This window comes from Passer domesticus, chromosome 6, assembly GCF_036417665.1.
Source record: "Passer domesticus isolate bPasDom1 chromosome 6, bPasDom1.hap1, whole genome shotgun sequence".
In the NCBI taxonomy this organism is placed as follows: Eukaryota; Metazoa; Chordata; class Aves; order Passeriformes; family Passeridae; genus Passer; species Passer domesticus.
The window spans coordinates 42,787,737-42,806,766 of record NC_087479.1 but is presented as its reverse complement, the minus strand read 5'-3'; the positions used below and the strand labels follow the sequence as shown (position 1 = coordinate 42,806,766).

Genomic DNA, 19,030 nt, shown 5'->3' with positions numbered 1-19,030 from the left:
GAGAAGAAGTATAAAAGGAGTGGTCATCAAAAGCATTTATCCCCCAAGTTCAACCTTTGCTTTCACTGACAGATGGTAAATTGTGGCAATAAGACAAATGTTTTTACTCCGGACATTCACCTTCATGTAGAGTGTGAGTGGAGACAACTGATAATGAGACATTTGAACAGATAAAGTGAACTCAGTGTTCAATACACATGAATAATTACAGGAAAAATCATAAAGACCAAATACTAGCTTTATCTGTAATTTTCCTTTAGACTGTTAGCACAATTTAAAAAAAACTTTATCTCCACCTCAAAACTAGCATTAGTACAAGATCTAGCTATTTTTTGGGTAGTGATTTGTAGTTTCCTGACCACTTGGAAAGAACAGGGTATGAATATAATATCCAATGACCCTTGAACATTTGCTTTCCTGTGCTTGGAAATCTTAGTTTTGCTGGAGGTATCATTAAGCTGCAAAGCACAGCTATACCAGTCCTACTGGGAAAAAAGGCATGGAGGAAAGGAATAAAAGAAAGCATTTTTTCCTGCAGAGATTTCCTTTTTTATTGTTTATGATATGAATTGCAGAAGAAAAGCACACAGCACTTTTTCCTCTTTAAACTACATGTTCAATGGAGAGTTTAGAAAATTACTCGGGCTCCCAACAGACATCATCCTAACTCTACACACTCAAAAAATGCTAAAAAAACCACAACAAAACAGACACTAAAGAAGAGCATGTTCCTGTGCTCTGTGCTCTCTTAGAGATGACCTTATGGGTCATTTTGTCAAAAGGACCTTTTGAATGACTATACTCATCACTAGCTCCTTTTTGGTAGCATTGCATTATTTATTCTCACCAGGCAGAAAAATGTAAAGTGAAGGACAGTAAATCAACTTATGCTGCTTTCAAAGAAATATTAAGAAGTATTGAGAAAATAAACATACTTTGTGTCTTTAAATATACACACACAAAAGCCCCATGACTTTTAAGAGATGTTTGTGCAGTACTTTTCCTTTCTTGTTTACCCTCTCAAAAAACAGGCTGTTACCATACCAAGGCTGTGGCTGTCAAATCTCCACACAGATTTTTCACTCCCACTCACAGAGGTTGTGATCAAACTATCCTCTTGGTTATTAAATTTCTCTGAGCAAGATCCCTACCCTGGTGGTCTGTGAGTTCCTAGATGCAAAATGTGTATCTACACATATACATCTTTGTATAAAGATTCTTATTTATTATTGTTCCCTCAGCAGTTTCCAGATGACCCAGAAAAATTCAATAGGCTATTCTGTTGTCCCTAATACATGCAAACCATGATAATCAGTTATTTCTTTAAAAGCTTATAGTCTACTTTAAAGTGAAATCCAGAATAAGAAAGGATAATGGTGTAAGACACATAATAGGACATCAATGAATGGAAGATTTCCTGAAAGTGGTCCCTGACCCTCTTTGTAGTAAATCTTAGACATACAGGTTATGCAGAGTACTGTTGGTACAGTTTATATTTACAGATGATTGCCTCATTAACTCTGTCACATGTCAGATGCACAATGATGATATCTACAATTTGGTTTTCATCTGTATTCAGTCTCTAGGCATGTATTATTTGTCACATTTACTCAAGTCACAATTCCAAAAATGGTTGTCATGAGTATGGAAATACTTTTCTAAATACCTAAAGTATTCATCAAATCCCCATCAGCTGGAGCCTCTAGCTATCCACAAATCAGCACCTGGTAAGTCTTTCCTTTGAGGTCTTCCAAAAAAGCCCCTCAACAGCTAATTTCGTGTTTATAAAAAAACCACACAGTCCTGTCTGAGCTTTTTTGAGTAGAAAATGAAAGGAATAGCAGAAATGAGAGAATCAAAATAAAACACATTTAGTTCTCAATTCGAAGCACTCCTCAACACACGATGATCTATTGTTGCTGTCACACTTCTCACTTTGCATTTTTTTCTGCTGCAAAAAGACTGCTGTTCTGAATTGAAAAAAACAGACCTTTCCCCGATTCTGCCTTTTACTGCTAAGATGCAATCTCGAGATTTTTATGTTCTGGATGGCTTCTTTTAAGTCTTTATAATATTGATATTACTAAAGCAGTAATCCAAATTACTTCCTCACTAGTGGTGTAGTCCTTCCTCCAGCAAAATCAAAGACATAGTCTCATTAGTACGAGCAGAAGGAAAAATGAATCTCTTACTTTGGAATGTTATGGAAGGGAGTGAATGGACATGGCAGAGTGCCAGACTATGACACTTTCCCTGGCCTACCTCAGCAAGAAAGTTATGAGCATAACACTGCAGTTATAGCATTTTATTAAAAAAAAAAAAAAAAACAAAAACAAAAAACCAAACAAACAACAAATTTCACATATGAACAATCCCTTATAGATTGAAAGATAAAAAGTTGAAAATGAAAAGTTACATCCAGAACTTTGCATTGCAGCACTTTTCTATGGTGCCTTTTGTTGCTGACTAATGCCTCTGACAGTATCCACTCACAGCACTTTCTTGGCTTTTAGTCACCAGGTGATAATGGGCTTAAATAAGAAGCTGAGAAAATAATTGGACTAAAATTGTTTCACTAAGGAGAGAAATAGTTCTACTGGTCAAACACACAGTAGATGAGTCGCTGTGCCATCAGCAAAAATAGAAGACATAAATGCTCGGAGTCTTTGATTGCTGTGATGTCATACAGAGGACCATGAATTTTTTTTTTCTTTGCAGTTTCTCTCCTTAACCTCCTTAATTATGACTGAGTAAGGAAATTTTGCTGAGGATAGATCATATCAGTCTTATTTTGGTGACTTAAGATTAGACTTAAATAAGTGGGTGAAGGACAGTAGTTGGTACGAGACTTTTTTTCTCTCTAGTGTTGTCTGTCCTTTTAGTTTTCACATCTTTCTTTTCCAATATGAAGAATAAACACATTTCAAGAAAGGAAGTTCCTGCTGTAGCAACTATGGCTGAATGCAGAGGTTTTATCCATGGCAGATCTATGGTGCCTTAGCTCTAACAAGAAATATGGTGTTAAACCAAGTCATGTATACTGCTGCAAATAGTAACTCAGTAAGAATTTTAGTGTCATATTTAGGATTATTTATATCAATGAGAAAAACACAAGAGACATCACCACAGTTAATGGCAAACATTCTGTGTCTCAGAAATGGAAAGAGCAACAGTTCTTTGCAGATGAAAAACAAGGCCAAGCCAATGCATGAAATAAAGATAGAAAATAAAATTAGAAAATAAAGATAGAAAATAATTTCCCAATATAGAATGCAGTTGGATTAAAGAAGGCTCTGCTGGGCAAGAAAGTCCAGATGGAATCCTTCACAGATCCTGCCAGACTGGGGTTTCCCAGAATGCTTTATAAAATGAAAAAAAGCAATATACACAACTTGATTTCTGCTAAGTGGAAAGTCAGAAATAAATGTTTACGGTTGTTTGGAAATCTCTTCTATGTGAGAAATTGATTAATTTTTTTCTATAAATGCATGTTTTGACCTACTTAATGTAGAGGGAAAAAAGAAAGAAAAAAGAAAACATAATAATGGGAGTGTTTATTATTTTAATGTATTTGCCATGAGAGGTACCAGCTGTGGTGTGTTATACCAACAGCCTGCTACAGAAACTTCGAGATAACAGACTTCCTGAAATATCCTAAAAATATTAAATGAAGGTATAATTACCAGGGCTGCCTAGGTACTTGTGCTCTGGAAGACTCAGTTATTAAAAGTTGCCTAAGCTACATGGCAGTGAAGAAAAGGTTCCACCTACAATCTTTGTTATTTTCAGTATAAGCATGGACAGAAAACAATTGAGAAGTTCTACCCCCTTGTTTTCCAACACTAAATTATTTTTAACAGTGGGACTGTATTCACAGGATTTTTTATGTCCAAAGAAGCTATTCTGATACACAAACACAATAACCTACAGATGCACTTGAAAACTGTTGAAGTTCTGTTCTCTCACATGACCCAAACTTTACAGATTTGAGGAATACAGACTGATTCTATGTAGAGGTTTAGAAATAGAAATATCTTGCACAAAATAACTTCTTGGGAGATTTAAGACAAAACTCATGACAGAAGATTAAAAAAGACATATGCTTTTTTTAACAAATTTGACTACTAAGATATTTTAAACCAGTCTGGAATTTCTAAAAAAAATTAAAATGCTAACAAGATTTTTATATTTTCTAAAATTATTATCAGTATTTTAGTGTTGACTTTTTAATATATTGATGATACTCCTTCTCTTTATACAGTTCTGACAAATTTCTTGGTAGCGTAAGGCTATATCCAAATGCCACACTATATATTCATTTTATTCACCTATTTGAAACGTTATAAAAAATCAGAATTAAAATGGCATACCTAGTAAAAAGTACTATTTCAATTTGGCATGCAGAGAGTTTTGCTTCTCTCTGTCTAAAATAAATACTAAGCAATTTAAAATGCTTAAAATTTTTATTATTTTTATTTTGTTTTGACACATCAGTTGCACAAAGATATTTTTGATAAAAAATTGTTTCCTAAAGCCTTTTAGTTCTCTTTCTCTTAACAACCTACCTGCTCTAATTGCTGTTGCAATGACAGGAGAAGTAAGGTATTTTCATTGTTTCATTTTTGCTTTTCTTGGTAATAACTGTTGGTTCACTTAAATAAGGAAGGAGAACAAATCTGCAAGAATAATTTGGACATACTCCTGATATTTATGTTTATAAATTCCAAGTGTGGGAAATGCAAAAGTGGTAATATTTCCAAAAAATAAGCCACAGAGTACTACTGTTTATCCAGCCTAAGATTTTTCATCTTTATTGTAAGACTATTAAAAAAAAAAAAAGGCAAATTACATTCATCTGAAAATGAATGTATGTCAGGTGGGTGTCTTCCTTAAGTCCTTTATTTATATCTCTTTGACAAGCCTGTAAATTACATTTGTCTAATTACTTATGTGTGATAGGGACTAGAGGCATTAATATATCTGGAGTTGTGAAGGAGCAATTGTCACAATTCCAGTGTGTACGCAGAAAATCTGAAACAGAGCCAGTTTTTCACTATAAGCCAGAAGCATTTGACTCTTCATTTAAACAATCCTGCTTTTAGAAAGGATAAAAATGGACCTGATTCTACTACTGAGCTTCACAGTGCTGCTTCACCAAAAATTGCGTAGAAGTGGCTACATTTTGATAATCTGTAAGCTTTATGATTTACATGTGAAGTGTCTCTGTGTTCCCTGCTTCTTGGCCAAGGTTTCATAGCAGCCTGCTCCAGTGTTTTATTATGTGCAGGGAAATCTTTTTTATTTTCATAAAATACATCATAAAATATTTAGCACTATATTATGAAAGAATTATCATAAATAGTTAAGACTGTAGTTCAGTTGTCAGGATAATTGAATAAACCATATTTTGTGATGTATCATCCTGCAGTGATAAAGCACCATTTTAATTCTGTTCCATTTGTTTATTGAGTAATGTGGAAAAATTGAAAATTTCTCAAGAGTCCACACTTTGAATTAAATACCCTAATTTATATACTGAAAGAAAGAATGAATGATGTCTCTGTTCTGCCAACGTAACTTACAGTTAAACTTCCAATAAACTTATCAAGACAGGAGTTTTGGTTCTTCAAGACATATTTTAGTAGATTACTTTATTTTAAAACTAGCACAACTCAGCTGGTTCCAAATGTTGAGAAGACACTCTGTTTGATGGGTGGCTGCAAATGTAGTTTATTTCTTTGTTATAATTAATAGATATGTAACAAAGGAGACTGACTATATGAACAGGAAACAATAGAAAAATTCAGAGCCAAGGGAAAAGACATATATCTAGAATATTTCAAAATTCTGCTTAATCAAAGTCCTTATTTAGTAATGTTGTGCACTGAAAAGAAATGAAGTTTAGATAGTTAGAATATAAGGTTAAAGCAGTGCACTAATTTTGAATGTTACTAGAGGTACATTGAACTTCATATAAAGGCAAAAAAATCACCTTTATCAGAACTTCTCCAAAAAGAAACTAAGTTAAACACTATCTTCAGTCTGATTTCAAACTGACTTCAGTTACACTTGTAGACAGAAAGAAGCAGAATTATAGCCAGTATTTTCCATGCTATGTCCTTTTCAGAGTTCTGTGTTAAAACCAGGGCTGTATATCTGCATCTTGAATAGGATATAGCCTGTCATTTTTTAAAATAAGATGTGTGAGAACTCTCACAATACATACTATTCTACAGCATCTGTTATGAAATGCTCAGAAGAGGGAAAGAAATGCCTAAATACATACTTCTACAGCTAAGAGCTATCAAAACTCAAAATGCCTCTGGGGGATGTTTCTGAAATGCTAAGACAAAGTCAAGACACAGTAACTTGTATCTGGTACAATTTGAGAAATTGTGTACAACATGTATCACTCTCTTTCCATTGTTCCAATTCCTCTCACACGAGGTATTAGAGCTTCCTTTGAAAGTTGTAAGTCAAGGAAACTCCTTGCTGTCAGGTGTAATTTCAATCCCAACTCTGATATCACTGTAAAGCTGGGCAATATACCAGCCTCATTGAATAACACAGGTATTCAAACAGTGTTTATGAGGTTTAAAATAGTCAACCAGTGTTAAATATGTAAGCTGCTGCCTATCTAATTCACTGATACAAAAGTTAAGAATTGCAGACAAGCCTACTAACAGGGACTCATTTATGTGAACTACTATAATGAATGACAGATGTCTGAATGACTGCATTGCTTAACAAGCTTCATGAGAAATTAAAGCCATAGGGTAGTAGAACAAGAACAGGTGACAGACACATGACGTTAATGGTCCCATGGAGATTAGTGTTTGGAATCCCCTATCTGATTCTGAATCATGTCTGAATGCACTTGGACACAGAATCATGAGGACTTTTAAGAATAAAATGTCCAAGTACAGTATCACAGAAATATATCTGAAGAAGGAAAGGAAGTAATTCATGTTTCATTTTAAATATCTGCTCAGTGATGTTAAACCAGCCAGTACAACACCCTTCAAGATGCATTTACAAGTTCTGTAAGCTGGCAAAAATACTTTCAATAAACCAACAAACTTTGTTAAAAAGTGAACATTCTAGGATTTCACATAGATCACAATGAAGAAATGAAATTAACAGGTCCAATTTAGGTGTTACTAGCCTCACAAATCAGTTCTCTTTCTCTCTCTCAGATGTTTTTAAATAACATATTGATGCTTAAAAGAGAATACAATGGAGAATCTGTTTTCTCTTTGGAGCTCCCTTTTTATTTGTGAGCTGAAGATGTCAACTTCATATCAGCTTTTATCAATGCATTAAAAAGAAGGGAGGAAAATTCAATCTTATATTCATCTGGCTTCATATTGATTCTGGGTTTGCGCCTGATAGGAATGTCTTTCCAACAGAATGTTTGTATGTGAGAAAAAAGGATTTCACCATATTTAGGACTTTTCATGCTTTATGTAAATTTTAGTTATGATTCATTTAATTATGATGTAATTTCTGGATCTACAGAGGCTATGCCCAGAGCATAAAAAAATATGACAGTGAATTAGAATTAGAATTAATTAGATTTAGAATTAGAATTAGAATTAGAATTAGAATTAGAATTAGAATTAGAATTAGAATTAGAATCGGCAGCTTGTTCAATTGAATTCAAGGATCTTCCAAACTCTGATCAGAATTCCCTGGCAAAATCTGTGCCCTAACACATAAGCCAATGTCTTTCTTCCTGAGATAGTAATAGTTCCTTACAACTTCTATACCAACACTATCTCAAAAATAAGTTTAGGTCTCCAAAACCAACAGGTTTGGGTCTCTCTGAATCTTTGAAATAAGTGTTGATATAGCTATTAGAGAATGCATCACTCTATATAATGTTTTGTAGCCTCCTTATCATCCTCATGTGAGGATGATAAGGAGGCTACAAAAAATGTGCTTTATGGCTCTTATAATTGGTTATTAGCTGTATCTAACTGTCACAATTATATTTTTCTCCAAGTTATAGCAAGAAAAAAGGTTTTCTCCAGGTCATGAATTGTCTTGGAACAGAAGCCAATCAGGTGATATCTACATCTGAATAAACTTAAAAGAAGTGACATGGAATAAAAAGGATTTGTAAATTCAAACATGAAACTAGATAATTGTATTTGTAAACCTATAAATTTTAAAGCTCACAGACTAATTTAAAAGCATTTTGGAGACAGTGCAAATAAGAAGTGCATAAAGCGAAGGTTCCTTTGATTATCAGAGTGTTTCTTCTGAAAATTAGAGCACAGCCATTTATCAGAGGGTGTCTCAAGGCTATAATCAGTCAAATATATTCAAGAACTGAGGTAATTTAGTATGCTGAATGTCAATCAAAGCAAGGCAAAACATGAAGCAATGTGCTAAAGCAAATTTGAAATACGCATATGCTAAGGTGACACAATGGAGGAATAAGTGAGAGTCATGTTCCTGATGTGTTACAGTACTTTGAATAGTCAGGAATGTGTGAATGCAGGGGATGTACCTGCAAGCTTTCAAAATGCAGCTCTGTATGTACTGAATGGTAACTCAGAGCAAGCAACTGTCATTCTGTGATGACAGAGATCAGATAACATCACCCTTTAGGCACTAGTTGAAAGAAGTGTGTAGAAGGAGGACATGACACTTCCAGTGTGTCTTTCTGAATTTTATATCAACATCAGGAGAGACCCTGAAATAAGAACTCTGTTTCATGGCAAACCCATCTTCTAAGAAAGTACTTCAAATACTTCCATGAAAAATAAGCAAGAGCTGCAATAATACAATTATACTGTTATAGAGGCAAAACAAAAACAAGCTGACTCCGTGGTGCTCCACAAGGACAGACCTTGCTAGAATCAATCATCTGTGTCTAAGAGCCATGGTATTTCTCTAAAAGAATAAAAACCCTGGGTCTCCTCGTGGGCTAAAAGCTTATATTTTCCTCTAGACGGTTTTACAGATTTGCTGATATTAATCCTAGGACAGCTGACTAACAAAGGACTGTTCAATTCTGAGGTATTGAAAAATTAGTATTACTAAGTTATGCTGTGCTTTGGATCAGAATTTCAGGAACTGCTTTTTTGACTAGGCATGTAAAAGAGCATATTTTTGTTAAGAAAACCTTTTGTTTTATACAAGTTAATAAACTTGAGTCTTTTGGATTGGTTTACTTGTATTTAGAAGATGGTGCAGCTGCACAAAGTTTTGATAGACACAAGGGACACTGAACAAAACTGACCTGAGGGTTACTAAATCAATATTTTTGTCTCTTGAGGTAAAAATACTTGAAGAAAAATCAGAAGAGTATTATTAGCAGGTGTTATTAATATGCAATAATGCATTATTATATATCTTTATATAAGGATATATATACATAAAGATATATATATATATTTATATATAACATTTTTTGTCATACTATTGAGTATCTGCTTAAGGCTATGTATGACATTATTGGAGCAGACCAACTGAACCACTACAGCCATTATTATATTCTTATCTGAATCATGACAGAAAAGATTGGAGATGCCTACTACCCATAATTTTTGATATAACAAACCAAATTTAAGCAAGAATTTATTTAAATTATGTTTCTGTCATGTAATAAATCGATGACAGATGAAGAAACCAAAAAGCAAGGCAGATAGACTTTTAGATAACTATGCTTATGGTTAGTAGTAATTTACTTGATGGTCAGCTGGGAGTGTAATCCCTCTGCCTGTTAATATATCCTATTATATTTAAATGGAAATAATCCATCAGAAACTGCTAGGAGATCTTTTATGAGTAGCAGCTTTATCAGACTTCCAAGGAAGTGCAGTTAAGGAAGATGTGGTAAAGGTGAAACTTCTACCTAACCATTAGCACTGCTGTTTCAAAACACATATTGAAAAGCAGGGCATCATTTCAATTTTTTTATTTCCTATATCTAAACCTTTCATTTTTGGAAAGATACATATTTATGATTTTCTATCTAACATTTGCTGTTGTGCAGGCTAGGCAAAAAAAAAAAGTATATAAAAGTACATAAATTCAAGGTGTGAATTGATCACTGTGAGACAACAAGGAATGCTTTTGCCTGTATGTGGCAAGCAGAATTGGCTAAATAAGCAGGAACAAATTGTTTGAAAAAGTAAGAGTTGATCAATAATGGAAATAAGGGTAGTGTATATAAAGTAATGTAAGGTATGGTATATAAACTAACAATAAGCTCACATCCTTACACGTAATTCTAACTAAACAATCTCTCAATAAAATAATGCCTTTTCATCTTATTAAAATAGTTCTTATTCATCCCTCGAGAACATATCTAAATTAGACTTTTTTACATAGATTTTCCATGTATCCTTCCAGGCCTGGATTACAATGAAATTATAAATCACAAATTTTTGCTGAGTGTCAGCCCATAAACAATTATACGTATTGCACAGTTCTTTGCTTTTAACTCTCATCTTCTTCCTCTCTTTCTGTCTCAATATATAACCATAGGGAGAAAATAATTACTGGAAAAAACATGGATTATTTTTGTCTTTTTTTTTTTTAATTGCTGCAGTATATTGTGCACATTATTAATCCACAATTTATAGTATTTGAACTGAAATTATCTGAAACGGAACAACCTTCAGTTAATAAAAATTAAAGAATATCAGCTACCCAGGGAAAATCTGAAAATGCACACTAATAAAGTTAAATGTGTACAATTTCTCTTCTATATTTTATTACAAGCATCAGTTTATTACTGCCTACAAGTTCTTCCACCAAGACAAACACTATATTGAACTAAATATGCTTCACATACCACAGTGCCTTTGTCTCAGAGAATTTAGATTAGAAAAGCAAAGATAATAAGAAAATATACCTTATTGATTGTGGTAAGAATTAGATAAGAAAGATGTCCACTAAATGGAATTAAATTTTAAGACATACAAAAGTTCCATACCTGATTCATGAACTGAAGGTAGAGTTCCTAATTTAGAACAGAAAATTAAATATAAACCCTATCAACCCCAGACTGTAGCATCTGAAATGTAACATGTCATTTGGTTAATCTTTTAACAGCTTTCTCCTCAGTCACCAAAGCTGCCACGCACCTACTGCAGCTGTGCTGTGCAAGAAGTCACCATGGAAAACTGCAAATTTTTCTTAGTACTATTTTTCTGACCACCCTTATTTGGCTACAATCAAGGGTATTTGTGCATGAATAAACAGCTTTAGTTCCTTATAGTCATTAGCTATATTTTTATCAAATAATTCCATTAATTCATGTCTAGAGCAGAAGCAGTAGCATGTAGCATTAGTGACCTAATAAATAACAACAATAACATTATTTATGACACGAAAAATATACAAGCTCTATTTATTTATATGATTACTTACTACAGAAAATAAAAATAGCAGTAGTAAGTTCTATTTATTGTTAGGTTCCAAAGAGGATACAGGGCTATAACTTCTAAATTATTCATTGAAAATAGATCAACTTGTTATATCAGTAATTGATGTCTACTGAGTAATTCCTACCTCACAGAAGAATGCTGCTTCAGTTCCAATAGATCAGGAACAAATAACACAGCTTTACTGACAGATTTTCTTTGGTGTATCTGTAAGAGATTACATAGTTATGGCATAATATAGAACATAGACAAAGAATATACACTTGTTTATAGTACCTAAAGGACATAGATTCATATTCCTCCACAAACTCTGATTCCCCCTTAAATGCACATGGACAAGGGCTGTTTTTTGATTGGCAAGAAGCAAAGATGTTAATACATTTGATCCTCTGAAAGACTATTGCCTCCAAATGAAATATGGAGCCAGTTTTTAGGTGATTTCACCGCAATTATTGTTCTTATGCTGTCATGAGTAAATATAGAATCATCAAGCATAACTTTTAGTATTGTTTTGTACTTGTAAAGGCTAAAGAGTGATTGGTCTGTGTGGTATTTGAATATAAAATGTCATAAGAACATGTAAGTGCTCTTTGAAGCAGTAACAGTAATCCAGTAATATAGAGGAGAGCCTATATTGATCATGCATTTGTGAAACACAAATAAAATACACAAGAAAAACAGATTCAGACATTAAATTTAAAACATGTTTTCATTCAAAATCTACTGGGGTTCTGCTTAAATGTTGTTGGAGTCTTGACATCTAATTTTCAGGGAAAATGTAGTTCGAATGATGATGTTGAAGTTGCTTAACAAATTGCACCAGAATTTTCTAAAATGATCGCAACATAAATTTCTTCTTAATGAGGCATTTTACTCCATTTCATAGCAGAAAATTTTTTCCCACTTGTGATTTCTGTGATGTAAGAAGTTACCCATCTGTGACAGAAGAACTTTGTTGTCTGTCTGTTGAAATAGATAACTGTAGAATCAGGATGATAGTTTGCAAAACCTTTGGGATATTAGGGGTTAAAAGGTGCTCTCGTAAAAGGAAGTCATTATTTACCCTTAGTGAGCTGAGGTTTATGACCAGAGTTGCAGGGAAGCTTCTGTATGTTTTACTTTTTCAAGATGTCTTAGTTGAAGTTCAGTAGGTTCAGGTACTTATCACGGAGCCATAGATTAACAAAAGAGTTGGAACATATCTGAGAATGTCGTTAAACTTCAGTTGCAAGTGGAAGTGTCTTACAAAGTCTTTCTCAGAGATCAAAACAGGAAAAACACTTAGAAATACACAGTGTGAGCAAAGACTGATGGCCTCTAAGAAAGGAAAGGCAAGCTTCACCATCTGGTTAGGTTTCTTTGAAGACAAGACTACCATAGGAGACAAAAAATGGAATTCAATGGACATCACATGTTCAGATTTCCAGAAAGGATTTGACAAAAGTCCAGTTCATGCGTTGCTCTTTTTTGCTGCAAAGTGGCTCAAAAGCACATGGGCTAGCTGCCTGTTAGCGGTGTCTTACTGTTCAAAGCGCAGTGGAGAATGGAGGAGGAACGAGCTGAGCTCTGGGGGCATCTGGGCATACTAACTGCTGTGAAATGTCATGCATTGATGTTTCACAGAGTAACATCAATTGTGTTTAACCCCATCTCTGCTGATTTCTAGTGCAATGGCCAAATTTCCTTCTGGAGCACTGATTTTCTTCTGAAATTCTCATTTTGAACTGCAGGGCTTTTTTGCCTTACAGTTTTTGCCTTTGTCTTAAGCATTTCAGCCATTGACTCTAAGATCTACTAAAAAATGTTGGGTTTGCCATTACGGAGTTTATGTACAGAAGGTGCTGCTTCACATCAATGTTCAGAGGTTTGTGCACATCAGCAAAATAATCAGAATAAGTTACTGTTGAACTGGGGACTCATCCAAAATACATTGAAGTCAATGGAACAGTTCATATGGATTTTAATAGGTCATGAGAGTGATGTGACCTTCAAGCTTCTGTTGTCTTGTAGCAGGAATAGAGCTAAATGTAGCCAGTTTTATAGATTAAAGGCCCTATGTCTTCAATGACATCATATCTTTGTGTTTATTTGTTCAATCAAGTCCCAAGTTCTGTAGGTAACAGAGTAGAAGTGTCAGTGACTTTCCCTGTGAGGGAATCATTGCACCAATGCTTCAAGTTGCTTTTCCTCCCACGACTTCAAAGAAGAAGAAGCAATACTCAACTGTCTCACAAAAACCAGTCCACACATGCTCTCATCCAGAGCCTGGTGTCTACACGACTGCTGCTCTACTGAACTACTGTTAACTACTAGTAACTATTACTAACTACTACAGCAAGAATGCTGTGATCCATTATGGATTAAATGAAAGTGTTGCATCGTGTTTTGAGCATCCCTTCATGGTATCTTTACAGCACTGAATACAGGAGGCTGATTATGCAAAGGGCTTTGGAGAAGGTGATCTTTGTAGATCATTTTCATTATACCTTTTTGCAAGCTATTAGCAGATCTATGAACCTAATTCTTTTCACCTATTTAGATTTTCCCAACACAAGTTGTATCAAATGCATTCATTTAGACTATGACAAATTGAACTGCTACTGACATCAATATATGTATAGAAGAGCTCTGTGGATTTGGGTCTTATTTCTGAACATAAAATTCTTTCTGATGAGGCAGTTCCTTATCTTCTCTGAATGTACTATTTAACTACAGTCATTATTATGAGATAATCAAATGAATAACTTCATAAAACCTTTTGTAAAGGATAATAAAAATCTTATTTAAAAACCAGAAAGGATTAAAATCTTTGTTCTGGGCTTAAAAGGTTTCTCAGAGCCTGGAAATCAATAATAATTTATATCAATCAAATGATATCAGCCATATTTGACAGAGTAAAAGCCCTATGAGCAATTTAGATAAAATATGCTTTTTCTTGCTTTACATGCCCGCCTTTATAACACTCACAGTTATTTTATTGCATTATCCATTCTTATCCAGGTAGTCCCCAGAAATATTTGTCATCATGAAAATTTTGTACATCTTTTAGAATTCATGTTCCAAGACACTGAAATAGTTCTAAGAGCTTTTGTGCTTTTTTCATTACTGGTAAAAAAACCCCAAAAAAACCAAAAAACCAAAACCCCCAAAAACCCCAAAACCCACAAAACCAAAAAAACCCCCATAATTTACACAAATAAATAATTAATACAATTTACCAAATTAAATTTGAAACACTTTTAAGGGTTCAGTACCTTCAGAGTTACCATGTTATCTCCATTTTGTCTACAATTACAGGTACAGAAGCACATCTTGATCTAAGCGTAAAAACAGTAGTTATCATATAATTCTTGCTTATATATTTAATTTTACACCTATGTGACCTTTTTGCTCTGTAACATCTACTCTTTTTATCACTGTTTTGTGCAGTGGTCAACAAAGTGCGAGAAACTATCAACTGGGATTGCAAACACTGAACACTAAACAAGATTTTTTTAAATATTAACATAGTTCTCATAATGTTATGGAAGTTTTGCATGGGTACAAAGAAGGTAAAAAAAATATCTTGATGCTTTACGCTCTGTAAGTACCACACCTTTGGGTCATTTTGAGCAACCTCTAACACATCCTGGCTCACAGCACCAATTAGTGGAGCTACTTTTACCTTTTGATCTTTTGGACCTGATTTTTTTAAAAATTATTGGTGAAATGAACAGCATTAGAAAACTAGCATTAATGAAGTTTACTGTTTTTCTAAGTTGGGAATAATATTTCTTTCTAAGAATTATTGCAAAAAAAAATCCATGCCATTATGAAAATTTTGTAATTCAAACATATAAAATGTGCAATGTAAACGTATGCATTTTGTATTTTAAATTCTGAACAGCATAAGTTGACATAAAACACAGTTCAGCACTTATTTTTCAAAGATATCAGGAATAGGTAAACATGTTTTAAAATGTGCTTGCAGGCTGTGTCTTCACAATAGTCACTTCTACAAAATCCACACAAGACAGTGGGACAACTTTTGAGTAGGTCACTGCTTCTTAGTTTCTTTTTTAGCACAGCTGAACTACTTTTAGTATCCAACAAGCTGAAGTGAGACTGTGTTGGGTCCTAAGAAAATGCTTTGTTATGTAATTAAAGGTCCTTTTTCAAAACTGAATTCAGATTTCAATCTTCTTGTGTAGCAGGCCCAGGGCCTGCAAGGCCTCCTTGGAGTCAGAAGCCTGAGCTAGGAAATGCCAAGTCATCATGACTGGGCCTTAGAAGCCCCTCTCTTCCACCTTTCTGACCCTGCTTATCTCTCTGTAAGCCTATAGGTCACTCTCCCCTGACCCTTACTATTGGACAATTTCCAAAACCCCTGTAAGGTATATAAACCCCTAATTCTGCCTGGTTTGGCAGAAGAGCTGTCACTGAGAACCTTCGTGGACCAATAAAGAATTCTGCGGAATCTCACACAGCTTTCTCCTCTTCCTGCGTCTGCTGCTGCAGCACCAGCAAGCTAAAGAGCTGAAATCACAAAGAGTTGATAATCACTAAGAGCTGAAATCACTTAAGCTTGCTTAGGTTGCCTGCAGCTGAGAGCTGTTTGGGAATTTGGCCACTGTGCTGAGCCCCACTGAGCTAGGCCAAGGCAGCCCACCGGGCACAGCCCGGCTGGAAGCCGCCTCAATATTCCTGAACATTCACAGAAATGTAGTTCCTCAAATCTGAGGAACAGAGCCATTAAAAAAAAAATTAAAAAAGGAAAGACGTACCTAGTTTTAGAGATTTTCACAGAAAACTATGCTGAAAGTGTACAGATTTTTAAAATTACTATAGCAATCAGAAGTAATACTAAAGGATGGTATATCTCACCAGAATTATTCTTAGTAACTTAACATCTGCCTTGGTCACATACATAGTGCTAATTGTAGTCCTTTTGTTTAACTGCCTATTTCAAGCTTGTTTGGTGTTTTTTTTCAAATGTTGTATAAATGGACATTTGTAAACTCAGTGGATTTATCATCCCTGAGCTAAATATAGATTAATTTAGTTTGTGACCGAACAGAATTTTGCAAAACCCTGCATACTGAGGTAATTACCCTCTTCCTGATGACTTAAATGAATGTTTCTCCTTATGAATATACATATGCTATTATTGAGTCTATGTAAAAAGCAGTAGTTGGTTATCAAAATAGAACTTTCTTCCTTTAGGCTTCAGGTCCTAAACACTCTTAAAGAAGAAAACAAAACCTTGTCATGCATGGCAGGTTGTTTCATTTTCCATGACTGAAAATATGTCTAGGAAAATTTCATCAAATATATTTCTAATGGTGTTTTTTGTGGATTTGTTTGGTAAGAAAATCAAACCTCAGAAATCCATGTAAACCCATAAGTTGATTGTGTATTGGAGACACAATTATTGTAAATGTTGAAAAGAAAGAAGAAAAGATTCAATACATATTTTAAAGTACTTGTCAGCTGGCAGAATATTCTTTGCTAAATCCAAACTTCTGGTCATTACATAATTTACATTAAAAAGCTAGTACTTTCTAATTTAATTTTCTGCATATATTAAATTCTGTCAGCTACAAATATATTCTAGATTTTAAATGAGTGAAATGTTAAGAAGGGTCTGATAATTAATAATGACAAGAGAGAAAACATTGTAATTATTATGATCTCACACTCTTTTACCACTTCAGCTGTCATGATTCCAGCTTGAAATTCTTCTGAAATTCTGCTGTCTGTAGTTTGAACTATTTTATATAGTACACACATTCTTTCTTTTACCAGTTACACAATGATATGAAAACCAAGACCATGAATCTTTTTCTTCTTGTCTACTGATGGCAATGGTACAAAAAACCATACATGTGAGGAAGCAACCTCACATATATATATACTATAATGCACAGCAGTGCTTTTCTTACTTGGCTTGATAGTACATTTCCCACTTGCCATTGTAAGATTTTCTCATAGCAGCTTTTTCAGCAAGTCTCGTACTGCTCTGTTCCTCATTTTGTATCAAGATGTGCTACATTTGAAATGTATTGCATTATCTTTGGATGGCACCATATTTTTCACTTTTATTTTAACTCCAGCATTGTAACTGATGGAAGTGTTTCCATTTACAGCTTCACAGTCCTCTGAGACTTGAGAGAGGTTTGTTACCTCCTTTTAGTGGTTCTTATTTAGCAGACTAACCTCACCCAAACAGAAACACTTCAGAATCCAACAGCAATTACTCAAGTGGAAAAGTAGTCCTGGTGTACATCCAACAACAGATTATGAAAATGAGGTACCTCTTTGTTACTATTTAAGGGACAAACATTCAGGAACATCATCAGCGAACAGCAATCAGATAACATTAAATTAATGTTAGAGCAGACAATTACAATTGATTAAATGGTGACGCCCAGATCCTCAAAGATATTTAGATGAATAATTGCCTTTGAAATCTATCACAGACTGATTCTTAAATCTTTAATTCAGTTTATCCTCTCTGTTTATCAATTACCTACCAGCAAAATAATGAAATTTCTGTAAATCATAGGAAGATCTGATGCAAGATATACATAAGATGTAAGACTGAGGAACCTCCTTTGTTTAATCCAAAAGACAATGTGCTGTCAAGGCACCTCCCAATTAACTCCCTAAAGTCTGAAGTGCTCCAGCTGGATCATTTGTGACCTCTTATATATTTCAACATGAGTTTTTGAACTGTATGAGTCATCAGACATACTGTCTTGTGTTTGATTGTGCCAAATGATGAATTTTTGTCTATGTTTTTTTGCGAACTGAGACAAATATTTAACTCAAGAGAGTTCCAATAACCTCATGAGTGCTAATTCCAGGGACGTGAGTTGCTTTCTTATCAGAAAACCCAGGTCTAAGGAAAATACACCAAAGTAATATCTGAAAAAGAAGAGCCTTTGTTTTAAAAGGAAATCTTTCCCTGTTTTTTGTTTTGGGGTTTTTTTAAATTTTTTTTTTATTTTCTTTATTTTATTTTATTATTTTGTTTTTGTTTTTTTCTAATTTTTATTTTTGGGTGCTCCAAAGGATTCTACTGCCAAAATCTAGTCATTACAGAAGCTAACTTTGAATCAACAATAAATCTCATTTGGAAGTATATGCATATGTTCATTCAGAAGAGTGATTTCCTAAGCTGTTGCAATTATGTTGTTTAGAATTCTGCTGTATTTGGAACTTTCATAATTAAAATTGAGATTTAAAAACTTCTCACAGTTCTTAGCTGGAAGAAAGTTAATGTTAATTGAGATTAGTTTTACTGCAGAAATCAATTATTTTAATCTGTTCTTTCAATTATATTGTAAGGACTCCCTGAAAAATGCCCCATCCCATCTATCTTTAAAGCTTGTGTAAATAATACTACTAATACTAATATTATTAGTATTAGTATTATTTTAAAAGCTAAGGTAAATAAAAGATGGTCCTTTGAAAAAGAGTATCTGCACATCACAATGAGGTTTTTGATCCCATTTTTCATGAACCCTAATTGAAAAAAAAACAAACAAAACTCTTTTAAAAAAATGAGGATAAATATTCAAAATTTCACTCATATAGTCAGCCTTTACTGAATATTAAATTAATGAGGCACATTACATTAATTTTTT

At 33.9% G+C, this 19,030-nt stretch overlaps 1 long non-coding RNA gene across 4 annotated transcripts in view; it reads right to left on the bottom strand.

Moving 5' to 3' along the window:
• LOC135303314 (uncharacterized) overlaps positions 1-16,047 on the bottom strand; it is a 159,227-nt gene extending 143,180 nt beyond the window's left edge. For all 4 annotated transcript variants that reach the window (XR_010364777.1, XR_010364781.1, XR_010364778.1 and 1 more), the window contains exons 1-3: positions 15,865-16,047; positions 14,657-14,719; positions 11,530-11,609 (exon numbers count right to left, since the gene is read on the bottom strand). This is a non-coding gene — a long non-coding RNA (uncharacterized LOC135303314). The remainder of the gene's footprint in view (positions 1-11,529; positions 11,610-14,656; positions 14,720-15,864) is intronic.
• Between the last annotated feature and the right edge of the window lie 2,983 nt (positions 16,048-19,030).